Here is a 17,140-nt window from a genome sequence, read left to right on the forward strand (position 1 = left end):
CAGAGATCCCACCATGAGTGCAGAGATCCCATCATGAGTGCAGAGATCCCATCATAAGTGCAGAGATCCCACCATAAGTGCAGGGATCCCATCACAAGTGCAGAGATCCCACCATGAGTGCAGAGATTCCATCACAAGTAGAGAGATCCCAGAATAAGTGCAGAGATCCCATCACACATGCAGCAATCCCACCATGAGTGCAGAGATCCCATCCCAAGTAGAGAGATCCCACTATGAGTGCAGAGATCCCACCATGAGTGCAGCAATCCCACCATGAGTGCAGAGATCCCATCCCAAGTAGAGAGATCCCACCATGAGTGCAGAGATCCCATCATGAGTGCAGGGATCCCATCACAAGTGCAGGGATCCCATCACAAGTGCAGGGATCCCATCACAAGTGCAGAGATCCCACCACAAGTGCAGAGATCCCAGAATAAGTGCAGAGATCCCATCACAAGTGCAGAGATCCCACCATGAGTGCAGAGATCCCATCCCAAGTAGAGAGATCCCACTATGAGTGCCGAGATCCCATCATTAGTGCAGAGATCCCACCATAAGTGCAGAGATCCCATCACAAGTGCAGAGATCCCATCACAAGTGCAGAGATCCCATCACAAGTGCAGAGATCCCACCACGAGTGCAGAGATCCCATCACAAGTGCAGAGATCCCACCATGAGTGCAGAGATCCCATCCTAAGTAGAGAGATCCCACTATGAGTGCAGAGATCCCATCATAAGTGCAGAGATCCCATCATAAGTGTAGAGATCCCACCATAAGTGCAGGGATCCCAACCTAAGTGCAGAGATCCCACAACAAGTACAGAGATCCCATCACAAGTAGGGAGATCCCAGAATAAGTGCAGAGATCCCATCACAAGTGCAGAGCTCCCACCATGAGTGCAGAGATCCCATCCCTAGTAGAGAGATCCCACTATGAGTGCATAGATCCCACAGTGAGTTCAGAGATCCCATCATAAGTGCAGGGATCCCATCACACATGCAGGGATCCCATCACACATGCACAGATCCCACCACAAGAGCAGAGATCCCACCATGAGTGCAGAGATCCCATCACAAGTAGAGAGATCCCATAATAAGTGCAGAGATCCCATCACAAGTGTGGAGATCCCACCATGAGAGCAGAGATCCCATCCCAAGTAGAGAGATCCCACTATGAGTGCAGAGATCCCATCATTAGTGCAGAGATCCCACCATAAGTGCAGAGATCCCATCACAAGTGCAGAGATCCCACCATGAGTGCAAAGATCCCATCACAAGTAGAGAGATCCCATCACAAGTGCAGAGTTCCCACCATGAGTGCAGAGATCCCATCCCAAGTAGAGAGATCTGACTATGAGTGCAGAGATCCCATCCCGAGTGCAGAGATCCCATCACGAGTGCAGAGATCCCATCCCAAGTAGAGAGATCCGACTATGAGTGCAGAGATCCCACCATGAGTGCAGAGATCCCATCATAAGTGCAGAGATCCCACCATAAGTGCAGAGATCCCATCACAAGTGCAGAGATCCCACCATGAGTGCAGAGATTCCATCACAAGTAGAGAGATCCCAGAATAAGTGCAGAGATCCCATCACATGTGCAGCGATCCCATCATGAGTGCAGAGATCCCATCCCAAGTAGAGAGATCCCACTATGAGTGCAGAGATCCCACCATGAGTGCAGAGATCCCATCAGGTTTCAGGTTTTAATGTCTTTATTTCGATAATAAAATCATAAAAGACGGTTTTGACAAGCATTTAAAACACAATTACATAACTCTACATAATAAATATAGTCTTATAAAATGGAAATGGCTATATATAAACAACAGACTAAACACAAAATGGAATCCAAAGTTAAAAAATTATTAAACCATTGAATAGCTTGAAACAAGACATTACTTTTAACAAAACCTAAAAATTTATGTGGCAGTTGCTAAAAGATACTATGCACTTTACCCACTTTACACACTTTGTTTAGTCATGTGATGATTGAATTCCTTCTTGCCCTGATTGCCCATGCCCAGCCCAGGTATTTAGCCAAACATATCACAATAAACTCAGTTGTGTTTGTTTTTAAGGCCCATATGGCTTCGGAGGATTTTTTACAGAGATCCCATCATAGGTGCAGAGATCCCACCATAAGTGAAGGGATCCCATCATAAGTGCAGAGATCCCACAAATACAAAGATTCCATCAAAAGTAGGGAGATCCCAGAATAAGTGCAGAGATCCCATCACAAGTGCAGAGATCCCGCCATGAGTGCAGAGATCCCACCATGAGTGCAGAGATCCCATCTCAGGTAGAGAGATCCCACTATGAGTGCAGAGATCCCACCATGAGTGCAAAGATCCCATCATTAGTGCAGAGATCCCACCATAAGTGCAGAGATCCCATCACAAGTGCAGAGATCCCACCATGAGTGCAGAGATTCCATCACAAGTAGAGAGATCCCAGAATAAGTGCAGAGATCCCATCACACATGCAGCAATCCCACCATGAGTGCAGAGATCCCATCCCTAGTAGAGAGATCCCACTATGAGTGCAGAGATCCCACCATGAGTGCAGAGATCCCACCATGAGTGCAGAGATCCCATCCCAAGTAGAGAGATCCCACTATGAGTGCAGAGATCCCACCATGAGTGCAGAGATCCCACCATGAGTGCAGAGATCCCATCATAAGTGCAGGGATCCCATCACAAGTGCAGGGATCCCATCACAAGTGCAGGGATCCCATCACAAGTGCAGAGATCCCACCACGAGTGCAGAGATCCCAGAATAAGTGCAGAGATCCCATCACAAGTGCAGAGATCCCACCATGAGTGCAGAGATCCCATCCCAAGTAGAGAGATCCCACTATGAGTGCAGAGATCCCACCACGAGTGCAGAGATCCCACCACGAGTGCAGAGATCCCATTCCGAGTGCAGAGATCCCATCCCGAGTGCAGAGATCCCACCATGAGTGCAGAAATTCCATCACAAGTAGAGAGATCCCAGAATAAGTGCAGAGATCCCATCACATGTGCAGCGATCCCATCATGAGTGCAGAGATCCCATCCCAAGTAGAGAGATCCCACTATGAGTGCAGAGATCCCACCATGAGTGCAGAGATCCCATCAGGTTTCAGGTTTTAATGTCTTTATTTCGATAATAAAATCATAAAAGACGGTTTTGACAAGCATTTAAAACACAATTACATAACTCTACATAATAAATATAGTCTTATAAAATGGAAATGGCTATATATAAACAACAGACTAAACACAAAATGGAATCCAAAGTTAAAAAATTATTAAACCATTGAATAGCTTGAAACAAGACATTACTTTTAACAAAACCTAAAAATTTATGTGGCAGTTGCTAAAAGATACTATGCACTTTACCCACTTTACACACTTTGTTTAGTCATGTGATGATTGAATTCCTTCTTGCCCTGATTGCCCATGCCCAGCCCAGGTATTTAGCCAAACATATCACAATAAACTCAGTTGTGTTTGTTTTTAAGGCCCATATGGCTTCGGAGGATTTTTTACAGAGATCCCATCATAGGTGCAGAGATCCCACCATAAGTGAAGGGATCCCATCATAAGTGCAGAGATCCCACAAATACAAAGATTCCATCAAAAGTAGGGAGATCCCAGAATAAGTGCAGAGATCCCATCACAAGTGCAGAGATCCCGCCATGAGTGCAGAGATCCCACCATGAGTGCAGAGATCCCATCTCAGGTAGAGAGATCCCACTATGAGTGCAGAGATCCCACCATGAGTGCAAAGATCCCATCATTAGTGCAGAGATCCCACCATAAGTGCAGAGATCCCATCACAAGTGCAGAGATCCCACCATGAGTGCAGAGATTCCATCACAAGTAGAGAGATCCCAGAATAAGTGCAGAGATCCCATCACACATGCAGCAATCCCACCATGAGTGCAGAGATCCCATCCCTAGTAGAGAGATCCCACTATGAGTGCAGAGATCCCACCATGAGTGCAGAGATCCCACCATGAGTGCAGAGATCCCATCCCAAGTAGAGAGATCCCACTATGAGTGCAGAGATCCCACCATGAGTGCAGAGATCCCACCATGAGTGCAGAGATCCCATCATAAGTGCAGGGATCCCATCACAAGTGCAGGGATCCCATCACAAGTGCAGGGATCCCATCACAAGTGCAGAGATCCCACCACGAGTGCAGAGATCCCAGAATAAGTGCAGAGATCCCATCACAAGTGCAGAGATCCCACCATGAGTGCAGAGATCCCATCCCAAGTAGAGAGATCCCACTATGAGTGCAGAGATCCCACCACGAGTGCAGAGATCCCACCACGAGTGCAGAGATCCCATTCCGAGTGCAGAGATCCCATCCCGAGTGCAGAGATCCCACCATGAGTGCAGAGATCCCACCATGAGTGCAGAGATCCCACCATGAGTGCAGAGATCCCATCATAAGTGCAGAGATCCCACCATAAGTGCAGGGATCCCATCACAAGTGCAGAGATCCCACCATGAGTGCAGAGATTCCATCACAAGTAGAGAGATCCCAGAATAAGTGCAGAGATCCCATCACACATGCAGCAATCCCACCATGAGTGCAGAGATCCCATCCCAAGTAGAGAGATCCCACTATGAGTGCAGAGATCCCACCATGAGTGCAGCAATCCCACCATGAGTGCAGAGATCCCATCCCAAGTAGAGAGACCCCACCATGAGTGCAGAGATCCCATCATGAGTGCAGGGATCCCATCACAAGTGCAGGGATCCCATCACAAGTGCAGGGATCCCATCACAAGTGCAGGGATCCCATCACAAGTGCAGAGATCCCACCACGAGTGCAGAGATCCCAGAATGAGTGCAGAGATCCCATCACAAGTGCAGAGATCCCATCACAAGTGCAGAGATCCCACCATGAGTGCAGAGATCCCATCCCAAGTAGAGAGATCCCACTATGAGTGCAGAGATCCCATCATTAGTGCAGGGATCCCACCACAAGTGCAGAGATCCCATCACAAGTGCAGAGATCCCATCACAAGTGCAGAGATCCCACCACGAGTGCAGAGATCCCACCACGAGTGCAGAGATCCCACCTTGAATGCAGAGATCCCATCACAAGTGCAGAGATCCCACCATAAGTGAAGGGATCCCATCACAAGTGCAGAGATCCCACCATGAGTGCAGAGATCCCACCACGAGTGCAGAGATCCCATCACAAGTGCAGAGATCCCACCACGAGTGCAGAGATCCCATCACAAGTGCAGACATCCCACCATGAGTGCAAAGATCCAATCACAAGTAGAGAGATCCCAGAATAAGTGCAGAGATCCCATCACAAGTGCAGAGTTCCCACCATGAGTGCAGAGATCCCATCCCAAGTAGAGAGATCCCATCCCGAGTGCAGAGATCCCATCCCGAGTGCAGAGATCCCATCCCGAGTGCGGAGATCTCATCCCAAGTGCAGAGATCCCATCCCAAGTAGAGAGATCCCATCCCAAGTAGAGAGGTCCAACTATGAGTGCAGAGATCCCACCATGAGTGCAGAGATCCCATCATAAGTGCAGAGATCCCATCATAAGTGCACAGATCCCACCATAAGTGCAGGGATCCCATCACAAGTGCAGAGATCCCACCACGAGTGCAGAGATCCCATCACAAGTAGACAGATCCCATCACAAGTGCAGAGATCCCATCACAAGTGCAGAGATCCCATCACAAGTGCAGAGATCCCACCATGAGTGCAGAGATCCCATCCCAAGTAGAGAGATCCCACTATGAGTGCAGAGATCTCACCATGAGTGCAGAGATCCCATCCCAAGTAGAGAGATCCCTCTATGAGTGCAGAGATCCCACCATGAGTGCAGAGATCCCACCATGAGTGCAGAGATCCCATCATAAGTGCAGGGATCCCACCACAAGTGCAGAGATCCCATTACAAGTAGAGAGATCCCAGAATAAGTGCAGAGATCCCATCACAAGTGCAGAGATCCCACCATGAGTGCAGAGATCCCATCCCAAGTCAAGAGATCCCACTATGAGTGCAGAGATCCCACCATGAGTGCAGCAATCCCACCATGAGTGCAGAGATCCCATCCCAAGTAGAGAGATCCCAATATGAGTGCAGAGATCCCATCATGAGTGCAGGGATCCCATCACAAGTGCAGGGATCCCATCACAAGTGCAGGGATCCCATCACAAGTGCAGAGATCCCACCACAAGTGCAGAGATCCCAGAATAAGTGCAGAGATCCCATCACAAGTGCAGAGATCCCACCATGAGTGTAGAGATCCCATCCCAAGTAGAGAGATCCCACTATGAGTGCCGAGATCCCATCATTAGTGCAGAGATCCCACCACAAGTGCAGAGATCCCATCACAAGTGCAGAGATCCCATCACAAGTGCAGAGATACCACCACGAGTGCAGAGATCCCATCACAAGTGCAGAGATCCCACCATGAGTGCAGAGATCCCATCCTAAGTAGAGAGATCCCACTATGAGTGCAGAGATCCCATCATAAGTGTAGAGATCCCACCATAAGTGCAGGGATCCCAACCTAAGTGCAGAGATCCCACAACAAGTACAGAGATCCCAGAATAAGTGCAGAGATCCCATCACAAGTGCAGAGATCCCACCATGAGTGCAAAGATCCCATCACAAGTAGAGAGATCCCATCACAAGTGCAGAGTTCCCACCATGAGTGCAGAGATCCCATCCCAAGTAGAGAGATCCGACTATGAGTGCAGAGATCCCATCCCGAGTGCTGAGATCCCATCACGAGTGCAGAGATCCCATCCCAAGTAGAGAGATCCCACTATGAGTGCAGAGATCCCACCATGAGTGCAGAGATCCCATCATGAGTGCAGAGATCCCACCATAAGTGCAGAGATCCCACCATGAGTGCAGAGATTCCATCACAAGTAGAGAGATCCCAGAATAAGTGCAGAGATCCCATCACACGTGCAGCGATCCCACCATGAGTGCAGAGATCCCATCCCAAGTAGAGAGATCCCACTATGAGTGCAGAGATCCCACCATGAGTGCAGAGATCCCATCATAAGTGCAGAGATCCCACCATAAGTGAAGGGATCCCATCATAAGTGCAGAGATCCCACAAGTACAAAGATCCCATCAAAAGTAGGGAGATCCCAGAATAAGTGCAGAGATCCCATCACAAGTGCAGAGATCCCACATGAGTGCAGAGATCCCACCATGAGTGCAGAGATCCCATCCCAAGTAGAGAGATCCCACTATGAGTGCAGAGATCCCACCATGAGTGTAGAGAGCCCATCATAAGCTCAGAGATCCCACCATAAGTGCAGGGATCCCATCACAAGTACAGAGATCCCACCATAAGTGCAGAGATCCCATCACAAGTGCAGAGATCCCATCACTAGTGCAGAGATCCCATCACAAGTGCAGAGATCCCATCACAAGTAGAGAGATCCCAGAATAAGTGCAGAGATCCCATCACAAGTGCAGAGTTCCCACCATGAGTGAAGAGATCCCATCCCAAGTAGAGAGATCCCACTGAGTGCAGAGATCCTATCCCGAGTGCTGAGATCCCATCCCGAGTGCAGAGATCCCATCCCGAGTGCAGAGATCCCATCCCAAGTAGAGAGATCCCACCATGAGTGCAGAGATCCCACCATGAGTGCAGAGATCCCATCATGAGTGCAGAGATCCCATCATAAGTGCAGAGATCCCACCATAAGTGCAGGGATCCCACCACAAGTGCAGAGATCCCACCATGAGTGCAGAGATCACATCACAAGTAGAGAGATCCCAGAATAAGTGCAGAGATCCCATCACACATGCATCAATCCCACCATGAGTGCAGAGATCCCATCCCAAGTAGAGAGATCCCACTATGAGTGCAGAGATCCCACCATGAGTGCAGAGATCCCACCATGAGTGCAGAGATCCCATCCCAAGTAGAGAGTTCCCACTATGAGTGCAGAGATCCCACCATGAGTGCAGAGATCCCATCATGAGTGCAGAAATCCCATCATAAGTGCAGGGATCCCATCACAAGTGCAGGGATCCCATCACAAGTGCAAAGATCCCACCACGAGTGCAGAGATCCCAGAATAAGTGCAGAGATCCCATCACAAGTGCAGAGATCCCACCATGAGTGCAGAGATCCCATCCCAAGTAGAGAGATCCCACTATGAGTGCAGAGATCCCATCATTAGTGCAGGGATCCCACAATAAGTGCAGAGATCCCATCACAAGTGCAGAGATCCCATCACAAGTGCAGAGATCCCATCACAAGTGCAGAGATCCCACCACGAGTGCAGAGATCCCACCACGAGTGCAGAGATCCCATCACAAGTGCAGAGATCCCACCATGAGTGCAGAGATCCCACCACGAGTGCAGAGATCCCACCACAAGTAAACAGATCCCATCACAAGTGCAGAGATCCCATCACAAGTGCAGAGATCCCATCACAAGTGCAGAGATCCCACCATGAGTGCAGAGATCCCATCCCAAGTAGAGAGATCCCACTATGAGTGCAGAGATCCCATCCCAAGTAGAGAGATCCCACTATGAGTGCAGAGATCCCACCATGAGTGCAGAGATCCCATCAAAAGTGCAGGGATCCCATCATAAGTGCAGGGATCCCATCACAAGTGCAGAGATCCCACCACGAGTGCATAGATCCCATTACAAGTAGAGAGATCCCAGAATAAGTGCAGAGATCCCATCACAAGAGCAGAGATCCCATCACAAGAGCAGAGATCCCACCATGAGTGCAGAGATCCCATCCTAAGTAGAGAGATCTGACTATGAGTGCAGAGAACCCATCATAAGTGCAGAGATCCCACCATAAGTGCAGGGATCCCATCACAAGTGCAGGGATCCCATCACAAGTGCAGAGATCCCACCACAAGAGCAGAGATCCCACCATGAGTGCAGAGATCCCATCACAAGTAGAGAGATCCCAGAATAAGTGCAGAGATCCCATCACAAGTGCAGAGATCCCATCACAAGTGCAGAGATCCCATCACAAGTGTGGAGATCCCATCACAAGTGTGGAGATCCCACCATGAGAGCAGAGATCCCATCCCAAGTAGAGAGATCCCACTATGAGTGCAGAGATCGCACCATGAGTGCAGAGATCGCACCATGAGTGCAGAGATCCCATCACAAGTGCAGAGATCCCACCATGAGTGCAAAGATCCCATCACAAGTAGAGAGATCCCATCACAAGTGCAGAGTTCCCACCATGAGTGCAGAGATCCCATCCCAAGTAGAGAGATCCAACTATGAGTGCAGAAATCCCATCCCGAGTACAGAGATCCCATCACGAGTGCAGAGATCCCATCCCAAGTAGAGAGATCCCATTATGAGTGCAGAGATCCCACCATGAGTGCAGAGATTCCATCACAAGTAGAGAGATCCCAGAATAAGTGCAGAGATCCCATCACACGTGCAGCGATCCCACCATGAGTGCAGAGATCCCATCCCAAGTAGAGAGATCCCACTATGAGTGCAGAGATCCCACCATGAGTGCAGAGATCCCATCATAAGTGCAGAGATCCCACCATAAGTGAAGGGATCCCATCATAAGTGCAGAGATCCCACAACAAGTACAGAGATCCCATCAAAAGTAGGGAGATCCCAGAATAAGTGCAGAGATCCCACCACAAGTGCAGAGATCCCACCATGAGGGCAGATACCCCATCCCAAGTAGAGAGATCCCACTATGAGTGCAGAGATCCCACCATGAGTGCAGAGATCCCATCCCAAGTAGAGAGATCCCACTATGAGTGCAGAGATCCCACCATGAGTGTAGAGAGCCCATCATAAGCTCAGAGATCCCACCATAAGTGCGGGGGTCCCATCACAAGTGCAGGGATCCCATCACAAGTGCAGAGATCCCATCACAAGTGCAGAGATCCTATCACAAGGGCAGAGATCCCATCACAAGTGCAGAGATCCCATCACAAGTGCAGAGATCCTATCACAAGTGCAGAGATCCCATCACAAGTGCAGAGATCCCACCATGCGTGCAAAGATCCCATCACAAGTAGAGAGATCCCAGAATAAGTGCTGAGATCCCATCACAAGTGCAGAGATCCCATCACAAGTGCAGAGTTCCCACCATGAGGGCAGAGATCCCATCCCAAGTAGAGAGATCCCACTATGAGTGCAGAGATTCCATCACAAGTAGAGAGATCCCAGAATAAGTGCAGAGATCCCATCACACGTGCAGCGATCCCACCATGAGTGCAGAGATCCCATCCCAAGTAGAGAGATCCCACTATGAGTGCAGAGATCCCACCATGAGTGCAGAGATCCCATCATAAGTGCAGAGATCCCACCATAAGTGAAGGGATCCCATCATAAGTGCAGAGATCCCACAACAAGTACAGAGATCCCATCAAAAGTAGGGAGATCCCAGAATAAGTGCAGAGATCCCACCACAAGTGCAGAGATCCCACCATGAGTGCAGATACCCCATCCCAAGTAGAGAGATCCCACTATGAGTGCAGAGATCCCACCATGAGTGCAGAGATCCCATCCCAAGTAGAGAGATCCCACTATGAGTGCAGAGATCCCACCATGAGTGTAGAGAGCCCATCATAAGCTCAGAGATCCCACCATAAGTGCAGGGATCCCATCACAAGTGCAGAGATCCCATCACAAGTGCAGAGAGCCCACCATGAGTGCAAAGATCCCATCACAAGTAGAGAGATCCCAGAATAAGTGCAGAGATCCCATCACAAGTGCAGAGATCCCATCACAAGTGCAGAGTTCCCACCATGAGTGCAGAGATCCCATCCCAAGTAGAGAGATCCCACTATGAGTGCAGAGATCCCATCCCGAGTGCAGAGATCCCACTATGAGTGCAGAGATCCCATCCCGAGTGCAGAGATCCCATCCCGAGTGCAGAGATCCCATCCCAAGTAGAGAGATCCCATCCCAAGTAGAGAGATCCCACCATGAATGCAGAGATCCCACCATGAGTGCAGAGATCCCATCATAAGTGCAAAGATCCCATCATAAGTGCAGAGATCCCACCATAAGTGCAGGGATCCCATCACAAGTGCAGAGATCCCACCATGAGTGCAGAGATTCCATCACAAGTAGAGAGATCCCAGAATAAGTGCAGAGATCCCATCACACATGCAGCAATCCCACCATGAGTGCAGAGATCCCATCCCAAGTAGAGAGATCCCACTATGAGTGCAGAGGTCCCACCATGAGTGCAGCAATCCCACCATGAGTGCAGAGATCCCATCCCAAGTAGAGAGATCCCACCATGAGTGCAGAGATCCCACCATGAGTGCAGAGATCCCATCCCAAGTAGAGAGATCCCACTATGAGTGCAGAGATCCCATTATGAGTGCAAAGATCCCACCATGAGTGCAGAGATCCCATCATAAGTGCAGGGATCCCATCACAAGTGCAGGGATCCCATCACAAGTGCAGAGATCCCACCACGAGTGCGGAGATCCCATCATTAGTGCAGAGATCCCACCATAAGTGCAGAGATCCCATCACAAGTGCAGAGATCCCATCAAAAGTGCATAGATCCTACCACGAGTGCAGAGATCCCATCACAAGTAGACAGATCCCATCACAAGTGCAGAGATCCCATCACAAGTGCAGAGATCCCACCATGAGTGCAGAGATCCCATCCTAAGTAGAGAGATCCCACTATGAGTGCCGAGATCCCATCATGAGTGCAGAGATCCCACCATAAGTGCAGAGATCCCATCACAAGTGCAGACATCCCATCACAAGTGCAGAGATCCCATCACAAGTGCAGAGATCCCACCACAAGTGCAGAGATCCCATCACAAGTAGACAGATCCCATCACAAGTGCAAAGATCCCATCACAAGTGCAGAGATCCCACCATGAGTGCAGAGATCCCATCCCAAGTAGAGAGATCCCACTATGAGTGCAGAGATCCCACCCTGAGTGCAGAGATCCCATCCCAAGTAAAGAGATCCCACTATGAGTGCAGAGATCCCACTATGAGTGCAGAGATCCCACCATGAGTGCAGAGATCCCATCATAAGTGCAGGGATCCCATCACAAGTGCAGAGATCCCACCACGAGTGCAGAGATCCCATTACAAGTAGAGAGATCCCAGAATAAGTGCAGAGATCCCATCACGAGTGCAGAGATCCCATCCTAAGTATAGAGATCCCATCCTAAGTAGAGAGATCCCACTATGAGTGCAGAGATCCCATCATAAGTGCAGAGATCCCACCATAAGTGCAGAGATCCCACCATAAGTGCAGGGATCCCAACCTAAGTCCAGAGATCCCACAACAAGTACAGAGATCCCATCACAAGTAGGGAGATCCCAGAATAAGTGCAGAGATCCCAACACAATACAGAGATCCCACCATGAGTGCAGAGATCCCATTCCTAGTAGAGAGATCCCACTATGAGTGCATAGATCCCACCATGAGTTCAGAGATCCCATCATAAGTGCAGGGGTCCCATCACAAGTGCAGGGATCCCATCACAAGTGCAGGGATCCCATCACAAGTGCAGGGATCCCATCACAAGTGCAGGGATCCCATCACAAGTGCAGGGATCCCATCACAAGTGTGGAGATCCCACCATGAGAGCAGAGATCCCATCCCAAGTAGAGAGATCCCACTATGAGTGCAGAGATCCCACCATGAGTGCAGAGATCCCACCATGAGTGCAGAGATCCCAACATTAGTGCAGAGATCCCACCATAAGTGCAGAGATCCCATCACAAGTGCAGAGATCCACCATGAGTGCAAAGATCCCATCACAAGTAGAGAGATCCCAGAATAAGTGCAGAGATCCCATCATAAGTGCAGAGTTCCCACCATGAGTGCAGAGATCCCATCCCAAGTAGAGAGATCCCACTATGAGTGCAGAGATACCATCCCGAATGCAGAGATCCCATCCCAAGTAGAGAGATCCCACTATGAGTGCAGAGATCCCATCATAAGTGCAGAGATCCCATCATAAGTGCAGAGATCCCACCATAAGTGCAGGGATCCCATCACAAGTGCAGAGATCCCACCATGAGTGCAGAGATTCCATCACAAGTAGAGAGATCCCAGAATAAGTGCAGAGATCCCATCACATGTGCAGCGTTCCCACCATGAGTGCAGAGATCCCATCCCAAGTAGAGAGATCCCACTATGAGTGCAGAGATCCCACCATGAGTGCAGAGATCCCATCCCAAGTAGAGAGATCCCACTATGAGTGCAGAGATCCCATTATGAGTGCAAAGATCCCACCATGAGTGCAGAGATCCCATCATAAGTGCAGGGATCCCATCACAAGTGCAGAGATCCCACCATGAGTGCGGAGATCCCATCATTAGTGCAGAAATCCCACCATAAGTGCAGAGATCCCATCACAAGTGCAGAGATCCCATCACAAGTGCAGAGATCCCACCACGAGTGCAGAGATCCCATCACAAGTAGACAGATCCCATCACAAGTGCAGAGATCCCATCACAAGTGCAGAGATCCCACCATGAGTGCAGAGATCCCATCCTAAGTAGAGAGATCCCACTATGAGTGCCGAGATCCCATCATGAGTGCAGAGATCCCACCATAAGTGCAGAGATCCCATCACAAGTGCAGAGATCCCATCACAAGTGCAGAGATCCCACCACAAGTGCAGAGATCCCATCACAAGTAGACAGATACCATCACAAGTGCAGAGATCCCATCACAAGTGCAGAGATCCCACCATGAGTGCAGAGATCCCATCCCAAGTAGAGAGATCCCACTATGGGTGCAGAGATCCCACCCTAAGTGCAGAGATCCCATCCCAAGTAAAGAGATCCCACTATGAGTGCAGAGATCCCACTATGAGTGCAGAGATCCCACCATGAGTGCAGAGATCCCATCATAAGTGCAGGGATCCAATCACAAGTGCAGAGATCCCACCACGAGTGCAGAGATCCCATTACAAGTAGAGAGATCCCAGAATAAGTGCAGAGATCCCATCACGAGTGCAGAGATCCCATCCTGAGTATAGAGATCCCACTATGAGTGCAGAGATCCCATCATAAGTGCAGAGATCCCATCATAAGTGCAGAGATCCCCCCATAAGTGCAGGGATCCCAACCTAAGTGCAGAGATCCCAAAACAAGTACAGAGATCCCATTACAAGTAGGGAGATCCCAGAATAAGTGCAGAGATCCCATCACAAGTGCAGAGATCCCACCATGAGTGCAGAGATCCCATCCCTAGTAGAGAGATCCCACTATGAGTGCATAGATCCCACCATGAGTTCAGAGATCCCATCACAAGTGCAGGGATCCCATCACAAGTGCAGGGATCCCATCACAAGTGCAGAGATCCCACCACGAGAGCAGAGATCCCACCATGAGTGCAGAGATCCCACCACAAGTAGAGAGATCCCAGAATAAGTGCAGAGATCCCATCACAAGTGCAGAGATCCCATCACAAGTGCAGAGATCCCATCACAAGTGTGGAGATCCCACCATGAGAGCAGAGATCCCATCCCAAGTAGAGAGATCCCACTATGAGTGCAGAGATCGCACCATGAGTGCAGAGATCGCACCATGAGTGCAGAGATCCCATCACAAGTGCAGAGATCCCACCATGAGTGCAAAGATCCCATCACAAGTAGAGAGATCCCATCACAAGTGCAGAGTTCCCACCATGAGTGCAGAGATCCCATCCCAAGTAGAGAGATCCAACTATGAGTGCAGAGATCCCATCCCGAGTGCAGAGATCCCATCACGAGTGCAGAGATCCCATCCCAAGTAGAGAGATCCCACTATGAGTGCAGAGATCCCACCATGAGTGCAGAGATCCCATCATAAGTGCAGAGATCCCACCATAAGTGCAGAGATCCCATCACAAGTGCAGAGATCCCACCATGAGTGCAGAGATTCCATCACAAGTAGAGAGATCCCAGAATAAGTGCAGAGATCCCATCACATGTGCAGCGATCCCATCATGAGTGCAGAGATCCCATCCCAAGTAGAGAGATCCCACTATGAGTGCAGAGATCCCACCATGAGTGCAGAGATCCCATCATAGGTGCAGAGATCCCACCATAAGTGAAGGGATTCCATCATAAGTGCAGAGATCCCACAAATACAAAGATCCCATCAAAAGTAGGGAGATCCCAGAATAAGTGCAGAGATCCCATCACAAGTGCAGAGATCCCATCACAAGTGCAGAGATCCCATCACAAGTAGAGAGATCCCACTATGAGTGCAGAGACCCCACCATGAGTGCAGAGATCCCATCATAGGTGCAGAGATCCCACCATAAGTGAAGGGATCCCATCATAAGTGCAGAGATCCCACAAATACAAAGATCCCATCAAAAGTAGGGAGATCCCAGAATAAGTGCAGAGATCCCATCACAAGTGCAGAGATCCCACCATGAGTGCAGAGATCCCACCATGAGTGCAGAGATCCCATCTCAGGTAGAGAGATCCCACTATGAGTGCAGAGATTCCACCATGAGTGCAAAGATCCCATCATTAGTGCAGAGATCCCACCATAAGTGCAGAGATCCCATCACAAGTGCAGAGATCCCACCACGAGTGCAGAGATCCCATCACAAGTAGAGAGATCCCAGAATAAGTGCAGAGATCCCACCATAAGTGCAGGGATCCCAACCTACGTGCAGAGATCCCACAACAAGTACAGAGATCCCATCACAAGTAGGGAGATCCCAGAATAAGTGAAGATATCCCATCACAAGTGCAGAGATCCCATCACAAGTGCAGAGATCCCACCATGAGTGCAGAGATCCCATCCCTAGTAGAGAGATCCCACTATGAGTGCATAGATCCCACCATGAGTGCAGAGATCCCATCATAAGTGCAGAGATCCCACCATAAGTGCAGGGATCCCATCACAAGTGCAGAGATCCCATCACAAGTGCAGAAATCCCACCATGAGTGCAGAGATCCCATCCCTAGTAGAGAGATCCCACTATGAGTGCATAGATCCCACCATGAGTGCAGAGATCCCATCATAAGTGCAGAGATCCCACCATGAGTGCAGAGATCCCATCCCTAGTAGAGAGATCCCACTATGAGTGCATAGATCCCACCATAAGTGCAGAGATCCCACCATGAGTGCAGAGATCCCATCCCAAGTAGAGAGATCCCACTATAAATGCAGAGATCCCACCATGAGTGCAGAGATCCCACCATGAGTGCAGAGATCCTATCCCAAGTAGAGAGATCCCCTATGAGTGCAGAGATCCCACCATGAGTGAAGAGATCCCATCATAAGTGCAGAGATCCCACCATAAGTGCAGAAATCCCACCATAAGTGCAGGGATCCCACAACAAGTACAGAGATCTCATCAAAAGTAGGGAGATCCCAGAATAAGTGCAGAGATCCCACCACAAGTGCAGAGATCCCACCATGAGGGCAGATACCCCATCCCAAGTAGAGAGATCCCACTATGAGTGCAGAGATCCCACCATGAGTGCAGAGATCCCATCCCAAGTAGAGAGATCCCACTATGAGTGCAGAGATCCCACCATGAGTGTAGAGAGCCCATCATAAGCTCAGAGATCCCACCATAAGTGCAGGGATCCCATCACAAGTGCAGGGATCCCATCACAAGTGCAGAGATCCCATCACAAGTGCAGAGATCCTATCACAAGTGCAGAGATCCCATCACAAGTGCAGAGATCCTATCACAAGTGCAGAGATCCCATCACAAGTGCAGAGATCCCACCATGAGTGCAAAGATCCCATCACAAGTAGAGAGATCCCAGAATAAGTGCAGAGATCCCATCACAAGTGCAGAGATCCCATCACAAGTGCAGAGTTCCCACCATGAGGGCAGAGATCCCATCCCAAGTAGAGAGATCCCACTATGAGTGCAGGGATCCCATCCCGAGTGCAGAGATCCCACTATGAGTGCAGAGATCCCATCCCGAGTGCAGAGATCCCATCCCAAGTGCAGAGATCCCATCCCAAGTAGAGAGATCCCATCCCAAGTAGAGAGATCCCACCATGAGTGCAGAGATCCCACCATGAGTGCAGAGATCCCATCATGAGTGCAGAGATCCCATCATAAGTGCAGAGATCCCACCATAAGTGCAGGGATCCCATCACAAGTGCAGAGATCCCACCATGAGTGCAGAGATTCCATCACAAGTAGAGAGATCCCAGAATAAGTGCAGAGAT

The sequence above is a fragment of the Lissotriton vulgaris genome, chromosome 5, assembly GCF_964263255.1.
Source record: "Lissotriton vulgaris chromosome 5, aLisVul1.2, whole genome shotgun sequence".
NCBI lineage: Eukaryota > Metazoa > Chordata > Amphibia > Caudata > Salamandridae > Lissotriton > Lissotriton vulgaris.